Here is a 17,748-nt window from a genome sequence, read left to right as displayed (position 1 = left end):
CCGGTCAAGGCCGGCTAGCTGGCTTCGACGAGTCAGCGTGCGTCACACGCATCCCTACCACCTATCCACTGCGCCGTACTTTAGCATTGCCCGCTGCGCCGCTACAGCGGTGCCACTCACATCGCATCTCGATTGCGTATCTGGAGCACCTTATCTCGTATCTTAGTTCGATGATAAAATTTTACGTAAGTTAATCCATGAAGATGAAAGGGAGTTAACGACAACTAAGGTTGATGCTCAATAAGTCTCTCCTCCTTAACGCAATGTCTCAGAGTAATTTCATTTCCTTCATGCGAAATGATAGAACAATGCCTCAGCAGACGTCGGCTCGACGTCTTTCCAGGATGCAGTTTTTCTTATCATCACATCATTAAGAACGATTTCCAGCCGCTTGCGGGGTCTGCTTTGTGCATAAGCCTTGTCATTTTGTTCTGTGCACTCGCGCCGCTCTGCCATCGCCCTGCTCCGGTTCTCTCTTTTTGTCGCGTGCCCAGCCCCACTCATTTAAGCCAAATATCCCTTGATCCTACGTCGGCCTTGTTACTGAGCGGTTCTAGGCGCTTCAGTCTGGAACCGCGCTGCTGCTACGGTCGCAAGTTCGAATACTGCCGCGGGCATGGGTGTGTGTGATATAGTTAGGTTAGTTAGGTTGAAGTAGTTCTAAGTCTAGGGGACTGATGACCTCAGATGTTAAGTCCCATAGTGCTTAGAGCCATTTGAACCTTGATTCTTCCTCTTGTTCGTTTGCCTTGGAGCCTGAGTACAGTGCATCTTGCTTGGTATTCTGTCACAGGTCATTCTATTCACATCCCTGTAGATTCCACGCAGAATACGGTGACCGATGAGCGGTGACCAGTTCCCGTCCAATGAGCTGGGCAAGTTCATTAGTTTGTTCGGAAGGAGAGGCCGATAACTGTTTGTCGCCTTTCGGCTGGTAGGCTATGACACAGTCGAGGCACACTCCCTGCAATCGTTCTCAAGCGATTTTACAGAAACTATTTGGTAAAAATAAATTCAGTTTTTCTTTACTTATAGCATTATACGTCAGGTTCATGATTATGTGCCCATCATTTCAATGAACATTGTTATTGTTATATTTACGTGAAAGAAAGACACTGCGCGAAATGAGGAAAAATTTGCGATAAAAAATAGAGGTCGTTCTGATTTTGCGTTTGGTACGTATTACATAACATGTTGCTATGCACGAAATTTACCTAACATACTGAATTTTCCTATAGACTTGGGTAGAGGAGTCTGTGTGTCATCAATCTCGAGAAAATTGCTCTCACCTAGCACATTTATTTGCAATCGCGCTGCGCCATCGGTAAAACCAGAGTGAAATATCCACAACATTTATCATATTTAATCAACGGTTTTACATATACAAATTAGACTTTGGTAAAGAGGAGATTATTTTGCCATATCGTTATTATGCAAAATTTCATTATCTACTGTGTTGTTTCACTGACTACAGACTTTTTCGATGAAAGAATTTAATTTTTAAGGGCCATCGATAGCCGGTGAAACGAGAAATGCTATGCGTTTTGGAACAACATAAGTGAAGACATTACACATTTCTTTGTACTGAGGATGTGTTTTTCCATAAGCTGCAGACCTTGCTTTTCCTCACTTAATAAAAAATTGTTTAAGAATTCTCCCACAATTGCGTCTGTACGACATGTGAATGAGGTGAGACTGTGTAAAATCCACTGTGTTTTGGCAAAAGAAGCAAATTTGAACATGGCAACCAGAGAAGTGTGTAGGTTTTACTCATAATTCGCCACTCATGGCGCTTCCCTGGAAGTTGCAAACGGTTAACAAGGCAGATGAAAATAAATCTTTTAAATACTAACCTAAGCTGAGGTGAAAGATCTTTCCGATTGGTTACTATGTAGTTGTGGGCGTGGAGGGTCCCTACTTAATATTTACAGATAATGTGAGTATAGACTGCAGTTTAGAACAGCACTACTTGTCCAGCGCTCCGCATTTCCTCTGCAACGCCTCCCTGTAACCCTCACCACCACCGATCTTCCCCCGGGTGCCCTGCCGCATCTACAGGCCACGGCATTCAGCGCCTTGCTTCTGTGGTCTCCCATGAGGGCAGTTCCATTACCACCTATCTAATTTCCTCATCCTTGTTACTCCCATTACGAGTTTGTGAAATTTTATTACACATGCCTGGAAGTGTATAATTACGGTGCAGCAACCGTGGCGTTGAGGGGACCCTGACGCTAGAAGAAAAAAAAATGGAGAGAAAAATGGAATTTTTATTTACAAATCCGCAATCTTTCCCTATATTAAAACAATCAGTATTAGTTATGTAATTTATCAACTGAAGACATGAAGTCTGTAAATGAGTTCTCAATCACTTTAGTTTTGGCACTTTTATTTTTACACAGACTTCTTTACAGTTTATTACCGGTTGCAGCTTACCGCCATCTTCAGATCGTTAAAATATTCTGATAGAAAATCATCGTCAAGTTAAATATGTGAGTACACGTTTAGTTATGTAAGTCATATTATTATAAAGTAATGCGTATCATTAGTCAGCTTCGCTGGCGCACGACACTGTGTTCAATCTGTCTATGTACTCACAAGTGAAATCAGGAGTAACATGTGTAATTAAAGAGGACAGATACGTTGAATCTAATAGAATCTTTGTACGTTCAGTGAAGATACTCTTCGTGTATTTTATTGAAAGGTAAGACTGTTAGCGACCGCACACAAGCGAGAATCAGTCAAGTCACACATACTCTTTTGGCTTCTGTCGAAAAAGCTACGTGTGACAGCCACCGCTACGGTGTCTTCTTAGGGTGAACAGTTAATGCTTTTTGTCTGAGACAACGTCATACAAATTGGCGTAAAAAGTCGTCTACTAGTGATACGTATTACTGCACATTACTTATAACCGAAATGAAACATGGCATTAAACAATGAAGATTATAGTGTCAGTCGTATGGTGCACAAAATCATTTGATGGCCAGCCCACGTTCTATCGACCTTACCAGTTCAGTTCTTGGCAGACGAGGTTTCAAAAAAATGTAGTCGGTTAATACTCGGAGTGAGGGTACAAATTGTACTGGTACGAAGATGAGAGCTGACCCATTCTATTTAATGAAATGTACGTTAGAACAACAGTTTCAAAATACATTTTACTGTTTGTACGGCACTTGTCATCTGAAAAACAAATCAATTGGTTTTCTAATAATAATAGAGCCAATTTTTTTAAACTCGTCCATAAAAGTCAAAAATTGTTATAAAAGTGCATTATTTCTTATGGTACTTCTACGGAAAACGTATGTTTCAAGACACCATAATGCCACACATGAATTGTCGAATACTGTCTGTTCACACCATTGTAGAGATCGCTTGGCATGGAAACTTCATAGGAATACATATAATTTCTACTACTAAAGGCCGACATACCAAATGTCTTTTTCCAAAGCTGTTTCACACAGGAAGACTGCACTGTAGTTCCTTCTCTAGATTGTCGCACAGATGACAAAATGGTAGATATCGAAATAGACGACAGAGGGATAGAGAAACAAAATCGCTCAAAAGAGGAAAGGCCGCTGGACCTTATGGGATACCAGTTCATTTTACACAGAGTACGCGAAGGAACTTGCCCCCCTTCATACAGCGGTGCACCATAGGTCTCTAGAAGAGCGTAGCGTTCCAAAGGATTGGAAAAAGGCACAGGTCATCCTCGTTTTCAAGAAGGGACGTCGAACAGATGTGCAGAACTATAGACCTATATCTCTAACGATCAGATGTAGAATTTTGGAACACGTATTGTGTTCGAGTATAATGACTTTTCTGGAGACTAGAATTCTACTCTGTAGGAATCAGCATGGATTTCTAAAAAGACAATCGTGTGTAACCCAGCTCGCGGTATTCGTCCACGAGACTCAGAGGGCCATAGACACGGGTTCCCAGGTAAATGCCGTGTTTCTTGACTTCCGCAAGGCGTTCGATACAGTTCCCCACACTCATTTAATGAACAAAGTAAGAGCATATGGACTATCAGACCAATTGTGTAATTGGATTGAAGAGTTCCTAGATAACAGAACGCAGCATGTCATTCTCAATGTAGAGAAGTCTTCCCAAGTAAGAGTGATTTCAGGTGTGCCGCAGGGGAGTGTCGTAGGACCGTTTCTATTCACAATATACATAAATGACCTTGTGAATAACATCGGAAGTTCACTGAGACTTTTTACGGATGATGCTGTGGTATATCCAGAGGTTGTAACAATGGAAAATTGTAAATAAATGCAGGAGGATCTGCAGTGAATTGACGCATGGTGCAGGGAATGGCAATTGAATCTCAATGTAGACAAGTGTAATGTGCTGCGAATACATAGAAACAAAGATCCCTTATCATTTAGCTACAATATAGCAGGTCAGCAACTGGAAGCAGTTAATTCCATAAATTATCTGGGAGTACACATTAGAAGTGGTTTAAAATGGAATGATCATATGAAGTTGATCGTCGGTAAAACAGATTCCAGACAGATTCATTGGAAGAATTCTAAGGAAATGCAGTGCGAAAACAAAGGAATTAGGTTACAGCACACTTCTTCGCCCACTGCTTGAATACTGCTCACCGGTGTGGGAGCAGTACCAGATAGGGTTGATAGAAAAGTAAAAGAACATCCAACGGAGAGCAGCGCGCTTTGTTACAGGATCATTTAGTAATCGCAAAAGCGTTACGGAGACGATAGATAAACTCCAGTGGAAGATAATGCAAGAGAGATGCTCAGTAGCTCGGTACGGGCTTTTGTTGAAGATTCGAGAACGTACCTTCACTCAGGATCAAGCAGTATATTGCTCCCTCCTACGTATACCTCGCGAAGAGACCATGAGAATGAAATCAGAGAGATTAGAGCCCACATAGAGGCATACCGACAATCTTTCTTTCCACGAACAATACGAGACTGGAATAGAAGGGAGAAACGATAGAGGTACTCAAGATACCCTCCGCCACACACCCTCAGGTGGCTTGTGGAGTATGGATGTAGATGTAGATGTACTTCGAGTTTTCTCCAATTTATATAACTCATGTTTCTTCATCACCAACTGCCTCTGACAAACATTGGTAAACAGTCCGGATAACTGGTTTGCTACATCAAATTACCCTGAATGTAAGTGCAGTGTCCAAGTTCTCCACGGTCATTAAATATGTGTGCCCGTGAGAATTCATGTTATGTGTCCGCAGAAAGGCTGTGTTTCGAGTTGCACAGACTGGCGGAACTCAGATGTTAGTTGATTAATTTCTGCCTGACTGCCTTCGATGTTCCGTGCTGTTCCTGCTTTCATCGATTTCTTAAGAGTCTGCTGAATGGGTATGTTGCTCTCCAGTCACGTTGTCTCAACTGATGCTAGGTAATGACGTGGGCCGTTGCAAAAGCAGCTGTACTGTTAAGAACTGCGTCACATTGCGCTATGTTGTTTATTCCAAGGTGATGTGCGAAAAGAGTCGTTCTACAATTAGGGAAATCTTCAGTGATAACAGCAGGAAGGTAACTAGATAGGGACGCCTATGGAAGTGGACCCAAGGCTATAGCGTCCCTGGACAAAATGAATAAGGAAATCGAAGCAAAATATAAACAGGAATTAAAAGAGCGAAAAATAGTATAATCAAGAAAAATGGTCTTTCGTTATGTTAAAATAATGGAGGATCGTTTTGGAAATCGTTCTGACGAAAAGAAAAGCGAATTATTTACCTCCCTCGTCGAGGTAAAAAATCAGTCTGGATTAGGATACAAACACCAGTTAATTCAATATATAGAATGAGAGGAGCCAGTTGTCAACAAGTGTTGAGGGCCAGACTATGAAGGTACATTCATCATGGGTGGCGTATGTAAAAAATTATCAACTTACAGTTTAAATTTAGTCCTTGAAAGCTATTTAGAGGCTAAGAAGCTAATCAAGGAACATCCGGTATTTCGAAACAGAACCTACCCACGTATTTCGAAACAGAACCTACAACTTTTTGTCACGTGCGCCAGGATTTACAAACTTGTTTCGTCAGTGCTACCAATGTAACGCTAAAGAGGCCAAATCCAGTACGTTATTGGCAGATACTCAACCATCTATACATTTCTGACTGAAATTCTTAAGGCATCTGAAAAATATACTTCGTTAGAGTACGAAATGTAATGAACAAAACGTAGCAATATGCCTTAAAAACATAATCTTACTCTTTTTGGATTCAATATAAAGCACTAGAAAGTGTTATACAGCACCTAAGGCCTTTCAGTCTGAGAGAAGAACTGTGCTGTCAGAAGTAAGGGTGGAACATTGAAGTTCAACGTCCCACCGACGTCGAGGTCATTAGAGACGGAGTTGAAGAGGAAGGATGGGTAAGGAAATCGGTTAAAAAGGAATCATCCCGACACTATCCTGAAGCGATTTGGGAGAAAATCGCGGAAAACTTCCATCCTATTAGGTGGACGAGGATATCAATCGCAGAGTTCTGGACCGTGAGTCCAGTGCCTTACCACTGCAACATACCTGTATTGCTCGGTTGCTCACAGAAGTATCCATCACCAAAGAATCATACGACAAACTACTTGGAGAAATTTTCAATATACTCAGTGTACACAGACGAATTGAAGAAATGGAGAAACTCTTCGTGAACTCTGCGAGGAGGAGAAGCAGGTGGAACCCGTAACTAGACTTCAAAGTAATCCATTTCTGCGCGGTAATTGACAATATTTACTTGCAACTCAACACCTGGTTTTAAGGAATGATGTACGTTACAGAAAATAGTTGTAAAACTACTGTAAACTACCATAGGCTATCAAAAGTAGGGGTAGACTACGGTAATTTTCATAGTAGTTTTGGTTAGTTCTAGTTGCACCTACAATACCTGTATGTTAGAGGTGTTGCATAGGTGACATACGTTATTGTATAACGATCGCTCTCTTTACAGGAGTGATCCGTCTCATACGAAATTCCCCTAAAAACCAGAAGCAATAAACTGTCTAGAAACTGCTTGAAGTTACGTAAAGGGCTGCGTAACGTAAGAAACATTTTTATTCTGCAGAGTTATTCTCCCGTATGTTTCTTAAAAATAAACAGTATTTGTAGCAGAATTTAACTTGTCAATGTTTAAAACAGGTTTTATTCGATAATTGTTGTTTTATAACGTAAAACAGAGGCATGTTGCAGTTATAATAAAGTAAGCAATACAGATTTATCATATACTGCTAGGAAACGCGAAAGGAAAAGAAAAAATTAAACAAAGACAAAGCAAAAATATATGAAACAGAGTTTCAGTACATCGTCGAACTTTTATAAAACCTGTTTCTGTTGTTCATAAACAGCTTTCACGTTTATTAGTAATAAAAGGGACCTCTTGTCCTTGATCATGATGAAGAACGCTCTCTTGAGCACAAAATAGCAACAATAATGATATAATATTTTTACACTTGAGCGTGTAACATGTACTTGTATCAGAAGTAATTACTTCGCTTGCATGAAAGTGCATACGTTACCCAATCAACTAATTTTTAATACTTGTAAAATGCAGTTTTTATTCTGTGAAGATACAAAATGCACGATGGACTAACACTGAATGATGTGCGGTTCTAATAATGTGCAAAAAAAGGTAAACAAACCAAAAACAAAGAGAAATCGTCGGTCCCTAGTTTCTGTCTTACACATTCGTTTATGCTTCTTTTCCTACAAATGCTACTAAAACTGCTAGTAATCCTACCATTTACTATGTATATATGTAGTGTTCCAGAACTGTTGAACCATAGTTTTGGCAGAGCGCAACTTTATTATAGAGGCATATGTAGCAGTACAGCTTTTTCCAAATCTACTGCCTATGACGAAGATATTAAAAACCAAGCACTTTAGTTTTTCACAAATATTATCCTATGACATTTTTCTTTTGGTTTCAAAACAATAATGTTGATAAGACCCCATTTTAACCTCAAATTAAATAAAAGTTTGTTGTGCAAGATTTAGTAGAGCTAATGTCTAGTTATCCTAAAGTATGCACATGTGTCGTGATGTATGTCACAAAAACTAGAGCCCTTCCCGGAGTAGGGCAGAGGCAGACTTCGAAGTATGAGACAATTAAACGGAATCCTCCACCACGCAGTTTATAGTGATTAACAGAATAAAAAAGAGAAATCATTTTTCAAAACGTGTTAAGTCCACAAATAAAAATGTTACAGGACTTAAAAGAAAGTAATATCGGTGCACTTTTATAATAACTGATAATCTGAATATGAGAAGTTAGGAATGATCCTGAACATAAAAAATGGAATGAGTAGAAAAATCTCACTCTTTTTTATCATTTGATTTCCTTAATTTCACACCAACCACAGGGACATTTCGTACTTTGAACCAAATTTACATAGTAAAAATTTAAGAATCTAATCTAGCTTTCATTTTTCGTAATGATAAATGATACAAGCAAACAAGATGTGTCCAACTGCGGTGCAAACAATACAAGCAAAATTAATGATTTTAGATTAATGGTAACATGATGTTTGTATGAGAGATTTCAGTTTATTTTATAAGTTCTCTTTCAAAACTGTAATTGGGTAGTACAGTCTTAAACAATCTTTATGGAGTACAACCAAAATTGTAATTAAACTTATTCTGATTATAAATTTTTGTTCTTTCAGATAAAAATTTTTAAACTTCTTCAAAGCATTCGGGAAAAATAGTGAAAGAATTCACATACAGTTATTTAACAAACTTCTTCTCTAGTTTTAGCTTTTTTCGATATTGTAGCAGTCCAGTGAGTTTGAATTTTGTTTTTTAGGCTCTCCATAAACTGTTATTTAGCCGTTTGTATACTAGATATACGTAAAATAAAGAGTAATTAGGAGAAACCAGCAGTATTTTCATGTCAGTGCCTGTCTGTCGCGCTGCCCCTTCCTCCGCCATCACCAAGCAGTGAGTTGCTATTGTCCTTCAGCTCACAGTAGCTCTTCACTCTGTGCTGTTCACGTGTTGTTGTTACTAATGCTTTAAAGTAGTGACTGTTTTGTTCAAATGTTCAAATGTGTGTGAAGTCTCATGGGACTTAACTGCTAAGGTCATCATTCCCTAAGCTTACAAACTACTTAACCTAAATTATCCTAAGGACAAACACACACACCCGTGTCCGTGGGAGGTCTCGGACCTTCGCCGGGACCAGCCGCACAGTCCATGACTGCAGCGCCTTAGCCCGCTCGGCTAATCCCGCACGGCAGTGACCGTTTTCTTGTGTTGTGAAGTTTGAAAAATAAATTGGATATTTCTTACCTTATCATTGAATCAGGCCATTCGCCCTGTTCCTCATGGACCTGAAGTACCATGATACAGATCTCGAGCCATTGGCTCAGCAAGGTGATAGTGAAGAAGACATAGATTGGCACGATCCTGGCACAACCGATCGCATTCCATTCTCACAATCTGAACTGAACGATTTTGTAAGAGACCTAGACCTTTCTAAAGAATCGGCAGAGGTTTTAGGATCTAGATTGAAAGGTAAGCATATATTGGCTCCGGGTACATCCTTTACTTGGTATCGATTGAGGGAAAAGGAGTTTGTATCTTTCTTCTCTCAAGAAGGTGACCTGGTGTTTTGCAGAGATGTCCCTGGGCTTATGGCACGTTTCAAAATAGAATATGCTCCAGATGAGTGGAGCCATTTTATTGATTCTTTAAAAATAAACCTTAAAACAGTACTTCTACACAATGGCAATATGTATGCTTTTATACCAGTTGACTTAAAACAATGTTACGAAAACCCTGAACTGGTTTTAAGCAAACTCTGCTATTCGGACCACAAATGGACACTATGTGGTGATTTAAAAGAGATTTCAATGCTGCTTGGTCAACAAAGTGGCTATACAAAGTTCCCTTGCTTTCCCTGTGAATGGGACAGTAGAGACAGAAAGCAACACTACATAAAAAAGCTTGGCTCTTGAGAAAAACCTCACAGGTAGGGGTTAAAAATATTGAGAGGAAAAGCCTTGTGGATCCCAAAAAGGTGTTACTTCCACTAATTCACAGTAAATTGGAACTGATGAAACAATTTGTTAAGGCATTGCCAAAAGAAGGGGAGTGTTTCAGATATCTTTGTGGACAGTTTCAAGGTTTATCCGAGGCAAAGCTAAAGAAAGGAATCTTTGTCGGACCAGACATTAGAAAACTAATTACAGATCCCAACTTCGTGGACAAAATGGGGACAAAAGAAAAGGTAGCATGGACATATTTTAAATTAGTTGTTGCCGGTTTCCTAGGAAATAAAAGAGAACCAAACAACAAGACAATCGTCGCAGACATGCTCGGCAACCTTAAGAAGCTGGGCTGTAACATGATCATTAAAATTCATTTTCTCCACTCACATCTTGACTACTTCCCCGCAAACCTTGGTGACGTAAGTGAAGAGCAGGGCGGAAGATTCGATCAAGACATCAAAGAAATGGAAAGAAGATATCACGGAAGACGGAACGTCAACATGATAGCGGACTATAGCTGAATGATAAAAAGAGGTGATCCTCAACGAGTCCACAGCCGGAAAAGCAATAAAAGAAGCTTCGACAGAAAGTGAAAGGGTTATTATAAGGACTTATGAGCTTAAAGAAAATGGAACTGTACCGGAAATGTAGTTTAGAACGTGATTTGCAAATAAAATAAAATTTTACGACGTTGGAAAAATATGATTAATTGCTTAAATTTTGTTATTAAACCCAAAACATACTCCCTTTTTGTGAGAAGACCTGACGTGACAGAAAAAAATGGATTGCATTTTTTAAATCAGCACAGAAAAGTACATAAAAGTCAGTTACCAAATTTCAAACAACTTTCAAGAAATATTTTTTTGCAGACCTTTGTAATCAAATGGCGACGTTTTATGGTTTAAATGATTTTCATGTATTCAAGCGTGACGATGCTTTACAGCTTATCCTTTTAAGTGAGTATAAAAAGAGCTAAAGCATTTCAAAACATGTTGTAAGGACCAAATAAATGTTTTAAATCTAGCAACTGAAGCGTTTTATTTTCAAGATAGGAAATCCACCGGATAATCCTCTTCATAAGAAAAAATTCTTTTGAAACAATTCACATTTGCAACTGCACTCCTTTTCTTTTCACTACGACCTCCGTCTGCCACTAGATCCTGCAGAGTAGTCCCCTATACTGTACTTTCTTCCATGTTCGTATTGTTTCACTTGAACTGCAAGCTCGTGCAAAACTACAATGCTAGATTACAAACCTGTTGTCTACGACAATGCCTTGGCCAAAATAATATTGTTGTGAACTTTCGAAATGCTTTCTGTCTTAGCGTAACAGCTTTTATTGGTGTTCAGGTACTACTTACATTGACAGTCGGGAAAAAATGGGCCTATCGCGATGTGAATAAAATTTTTTGCTAGACATACCGTGTTTTCAACAAAAAACCCAAACTTTTCACTTGATTTAAACGGTTAAAATTTCATTTTGAATTAAAACAACAACATAGCTCGATGCAGCCCATCTTCTACACTAGAAATTCACTTCAAACTAATTTACGATCGTGATTGGACTTGTAGGGTTTTGAAACAGTCCTGATGAAGATGTAGGAGTACAAATTTATGAAATACCACTAAATATTGGTTTTACGAGAGCAATTGACAGTTTCGCACATGCTAGAATGAGGCAAAGCTCATTTAAGTAATTTTTATTTTATGGGCATTAGACTGTGTTGAAAATTACATGGACTGTTAACGTAAGAAATATGGATATTCTGCCTGCCGAGGTGATCTCGCCGTTCTGGGCGCTTAGTCCGGAACCGCGCGACTGATACGGTCGCAGGTTCGAATCCTGCCTCTAACATGGATGTGTGTGATGTCCTTAGGTTAGTTAGGTTTAAGTAGTTCTAAGTTCTAGGCGACTGATGACCACAGATGTTAAGTCGCATAGTGCTCAGAGCCATTTGAACCATTTTTTTTATGGATATTCTGCGCAGATCGGAGAGAAAAGGAATATTTGGAAAACACTGACAAGGATAAGGGACGGGTTGATAGGATATCTCTTAAGGCATCATGGAATGAATTCAATGGTTCTAGAGGGAGCTGTAGAGGAAAACGGAGATTAAAATTCGTCCAGCAAATAACTGAGGATGTAGGCTGCAAGTACTACTCAAAGTGACTCAGAAAAAGAAAAAGATAGAAAGAAAGAAATGCTTCTGGGCGTAATGTTTCGTCTCCTAATGTTGGAGACATTATCAGAGGCTATAAAACTCAGCACTTTCAGCCTTAAAAAAGCTCCGCAAGCCGAACTGTTTTATGATTTGAATAATGAAATAATGCAGCAGTTATGTACTGGATGGTTATAATTAAACTGAGTGTTCAGAGTGGTGCAGTAAGGGCTCTACACTTCGCAGGATGTTGAAACATCATGGGTGTGTTCATTAATCGGTATACTCGCGGAGTAAATTGAAAAAAAAAAAATGTTCATCTTTCTGCCAGAGGTGAAAACATGGTGCTATAAGCAGTCAGAATGCGTTGTGGGTAGGGCTGCCATCCGTCCCGACATATCGGGACCGTCACCGTTACAGACCTTCTTGTCCCGACATCCCAACAAGACTAAATTTTGTCTCGATTTTGCAAAATCCTGCTACGAGATTGAATCAAGTACGGAATTTACGCCGTCTGTTAGCGCAACCCGTAAATGCACCCTCAGTTAGTTTTATTTATGTCAACAAGTTTATGCTGACGCGGTCGTCACGCAGATGCAGTTGCATGTATCAGACATAATGAACTTTCTAGACTCTGAGAAGCTGATCAGAAGAAACCAGCACAGTTTTAGGAAACAGCCGTCTTTGTGCATTGTATACAACAGGCTCTGGATACCGGCACCCAGGTTGATGCCATATTGCTCGACTTTCGAAAGGCGTTCGACTCAGTTCCACACAATCGTTTGTTCCAAAAAGTGCGCGCTTACGGTCTATCCGACGACAAACGAGGGTTGGAACTTAAATAGTGGCAACTATTTATCCACAACCGATACAAAAGAGTTACATGTCTGCACCTGTTACTGTTCTTCAAAGTAGCCACCAGCGTTGTGCAGAACGCGTTGCGAGCAATGTGGAAGGCGTAGTATACCGTTAGCAGAGCCTGTTCTCTTGATGGTGCGAATGGAGCGGTCTAAAGTTATGGCAGTGCTCTTGTACGGCTGTGTCAGTGTTATCCTAACGCATTGCGTTCCCCCACGGCAGACTGTCAACACACACTATTACTGCTCGTTTTTGGAGCATCACCTGCGACCAGCTTTGGGAAAGAAGCGGCGACACTTTCTGCGCTACACACTCATCATTTTGTACGACAATGCGCGGTCTCATACAGCGCAGGCTGTGGCTGCACTATTCGGTCTATGGGACTGGGAAGTACTGAACCATCCACCATACTTCTCGGGCTTAAGTCCTTCTGACTTTGATTTGATTCCGAAGATGAAGGAACCACTTAGTGGCATTAGCTTCAGAACTGTTCTAGAAATTCGACAGGCAGAAGACTGCTCCATTCGCACCATCAACAGAACAGGCTCTACTAACGGTATACTACGCCTTCCACATCGCTGCCAACAGGTTCTACACAACGCTGGTGACTACTTTGAAGGACAGTAACAGCTGCAAACATGTAACTCTTTTGTATCGGTTGTGAATAAATTTAAGTTCGAACCTTGCGGTTGAATAGAAAGTTTTCTAACAGACAGAGAGGAGTATGTCGTCCTGAATGGGGAGACATTAACAGAACCAAGCATAACATCAGGTGTGCCCCAGGGCAGCGTAATAAGTCCGCTGATTTTTTCGATTTGTATAAAAGATCCGGTTGATGGCACTGACAGCGGCATTAGACTGTTTCCCGATTATGCTGTAGTCTACAGGAAAGTAGTGTCACACGAAAGTTGTGAACAAATCAATTAGGATTTGCAGAAAATAAATGCATGGTGTAATGACTGGCTGTTATCTCTCAATATTAGTAAGTGTAACCTATTGCGTATAACAAGGCGAAAATCCCCATTAATGTACGAGTACAAAATAAATGCCCAGTCTTTGAGAGGTAACATCCGTCAAGTATCTGGGTGTGACTATTCAAACTGATCTCAAATGGAATTATCAGATTACACAAGTAACGGGTAAGGGGAACTCTAGATTGCGGTCTTTTGGTAGAATCCTGAAGCGATGCAGTCCTTCAGCAAAGTAAATTGCTTAGAATACGTTACTTCGTCCAGGCTTAGAGTATTATTCGTCTGTATGGGACCCTTACCAGTTGCGTCTGATTCAAGAAACTGAGAAGGTCCAAATAACAGCGGGAAGATTCGTGATTGGTACATTTAGCCATCGCGAGAGCGTTACAAATCTCAAGTTTGAAGTGGGACACATTTGCAGATAGACGACGCGCTAAACGGAAGGGGCTGCTCACTAAATTCCGAAATCCAATCTTCGTCGAGGATGCAGAGTATATTTTACTACCGCCAACTTTCAAATCGCGCAATGATCACCAGTCAAAGATAAGGGAAATCAGAGCGCGTACTGAGGCGTTGAGACAATCGTTTATCCCTCGCGCGATCCGCGAGTGGAACAGAGCGGGGGGGGAATATGACTTTTGGTGCGAATAGTACCCACCGCTTGGTGGCTAGCAGAGTATATATGTAGATGTATATGTAAATGTAGATTCAAGCAGGTTCTAAATATAGCTCCATCGTCCGAGAAAACACCTGATTTCTCCAGTAGTGCGGGGCTGGAACTGTTTAAGCAGCGCCACGTGGAATTATCTAGCAGTTCCCATTTGATTAACGATCTGATAAGATAGTTCTTTCTACACGTAATACGAACAACGAATGCAAGTTAGTAATATTTAAAATGTGTACGGCGGGCATGTAGGGCGTTAAAAGTTTAATGACGTTGGGACGGAACGTCACATAAATTGACATTTCGAGAAAAATTAAAAGGGTCTTTTGTGTGTTAAAAGCTAATGACGTGTGAACTATAAATTATTGAAAGACTGCGTTCGTGCACGCGCTGAATATCAAATATTAAGAAGTGTAGTTTATTATCTGCAAAGCTCGCAAACAGCGATGCGTTTAACAAATAGCCTTTTGTTTATAGTATCTGTCTAATGTAGATGAAGAAGAACACAGATAATTTTTTTTGGGTTAGACTTTTTCCTAGCTTGTTTCGTCTATCGGAAGGCCGCCATTGTATTACAGTCTGATATTTAATGTAAGTCTGTCTGTACGTTATCAGAATATATATCCAATTGTTATTAGAAGGTGTTGGTTATTGAAGTAGTGAGCACCTCCCATAATAGCCACCATTAATTGTAATTAATAACTGTATATCAGAACTTCGTGTTGTGGGGAGCTCTCTTTCCTTAGCAGCATTTGGTCGGCCATTAAGCTGACGATATTTTTTGTTACAAATTCAGTCTGTTATATTAAATGTAAATGCGGGACACTTCTCTGTTTTGATGTTTTAACAGTTTCAAAGCTAGTAAAGTAAAGACAAACCCCATTCCTTAATGTTCTCGTACTGAATGAGTTCAGTATGTTTAAGATTGGCCGCTTAACGGCTGATGAGATTCTCGTCAGTGTTTGCCTTGCAGATAAATAATAATAAATACAGAAAAATATTCCGTTTAATAAGCATAAAAAATATCTCAGTTTCTTTGTAAAGTTGGTGCATAAACGACCAGTAGCCCCCGAGAACCAAATTAATCATTATAGTTTGTGTAAAGGCATGCATATTTTCTCTCCCTAATAGCAGCGCTCACGCGAACTATCTGTTAGAAGGAGGTGAGTCGCGCGCTGTGTATAAAATATTATTTCGTGCGTACTTCGGAATAGGCGATGTCCGTACGTATGTTATCGTAGTATTGAGTTATTTCTGAGTCTCATGTTTGCCCACAAATAATATTGCAGTATTCCGTATTTATTTTTTTGATTTATCACTGCATATATAGAATTTAACAAAACTCCCAATCCCGTGTACCACGATAACGTGTACTTCGATGATTAAAGAATTATTTTTGCCTAATTACCGTCTAATAAAATTATCACAGCTTACGCCTAAGGATGGAGAGAGAAAACTGTCACCTTTCGAACGATTACACGAAAGAGTGGTCTTTTGTCAAGCAAGGACTTACGAATCAATAAGAGTTGCATCGCATTTGTAGCTGTTTCATCTCAGAAACTCACAGAGGTAAGGCACACATGAGGCATCACATTTCTACGAAGAATCATACAATACATTCGAGGCAACATCGGCATCAAAGGCTAATTTTACAATCGTGATTAAAAAAGGTAGCCAAGAAGTAACTCTAGTTACTGCTGCAGAACTGACAAAAGTTTACGATGTTAACAAGAATCATCAATCCTTCAATTCTCTTGGCTGTACCGTAAGACTGAATATCCTGAATCCAAAGAAATCGACTGCCGCCAGGGTCTGTGGAATCAATCTTACAGTGCCAGTTTAACTACAAGCTGACTTGCGGAGTTTTATAAATACGTAAAAGAGAAAAAAAGACTTGCTGAAAAATGCGAAATTTTCCGAAAAATGTGGTGTACCAACTACTTCTGCCAAGTTCCATATAATGTGTTCTCAATAAAAAGTAATTATGTTTAGTAAATTAACATCTCAGAGGGTCCTGACGAGGCCTCAGCTAGATGTGGCAACCCTAGGTGTGGGTGCAGTCAGTAACGGAATGATAAGAGTTACAAGTGACAGCTTTCTGTAAATACAGTAATCCATACAACAAATGTAACATCTCTGACTGTATCCAAGCTCTCTGTGAAGCCATAGTGTCATAATATGTTTGTAATATATTTTAATTTCATACACAAAGAGTGTCAGTGATTGTTTGCATGTGTGTGGATTTCTGTGTAATGGCACAGTACCTCGAATAACACACACAAATATATTATTTTCTAAGATTAGCCGACTGTCTGTGGGAGACGAAGTGGGGGCGACGCTTTTTGAGTTGCGTGTGAGTGGGGTGGCGGTAGAGATGTAGGAGGGGAAGAGGACCCCACTTCACTTACCTGTTTCACGACCACGATGACTGTACTCACGCCCCTGCATGCCTATATCTTGCTTAAATTCCTTTTATTCACTGCCCAGGTTTCAGAATCAAAGGTCAGGATAGGTGTATAGAAAGGTCAATACATCATGTTTGTCTCCTATGACGTATCTTTATTCAACACAAAAGCTCATGAGTGTTAGCTTATGAAGGAAAATAGTCCTGTAGAGTATTTATTGTTCTCTGTCACTAACAGAACTAATCGCCAGCAAAGCAGACTACAATGCGCTAGTGACAATGCTTTAGTGTGTGTGTGTGTGTGTGTGTGTGTGTGTGTGTGTGTATGTTAGTGATCTCTTGGACTACAACACCACCTACAATACTACAGATACTCTGAAATACAAAATTGTTGTGGCTTTCATGTCTTGGACTACAACAACACCTACAATTTGTTGTTCATTAGATACTCTGAAATACAAAATTGCTATGGCTTTCATGTCCATGTATTAAGGAATTTCCTGGCAGCTTCGTCTCGGGATTTTCGGTCAATAATTTAATGATTTTTCTGACAATGGCGCAACATAAACATACTTTGCATCCCAGACGAAACCCGACAGGCAAAAAGTCAGATATTCTGAAACTCTAATAACTAAACACGATAGCTCTAACCAGCGTACTATATAGAGGCGTTTAAATATAGCAAGTCGGCACACATTGCATGCTCCACCTCCGGATGGTA

Source organism: Schistocerca gregaria, chromosome 1 (genome assembly GCF_023897955.1).
Source record: "Schistocerca gregaria isolate iqSchGreg1 chromosome 1, iqSchGreg1.2, whole genome shotgun sequence".
In the NCBI taxonomy this organism is placed as follows: Eukaryota; Metazoa; Arthropoda; class Insecta; order Orthoptera; family Acrididae; genus Schistocerca; species Schistocerca gregaria.
The sequence above is the reverse complement of the archived record's forward strand: the minus strand, read 5'-3'. Positions refer to the sequence as shown.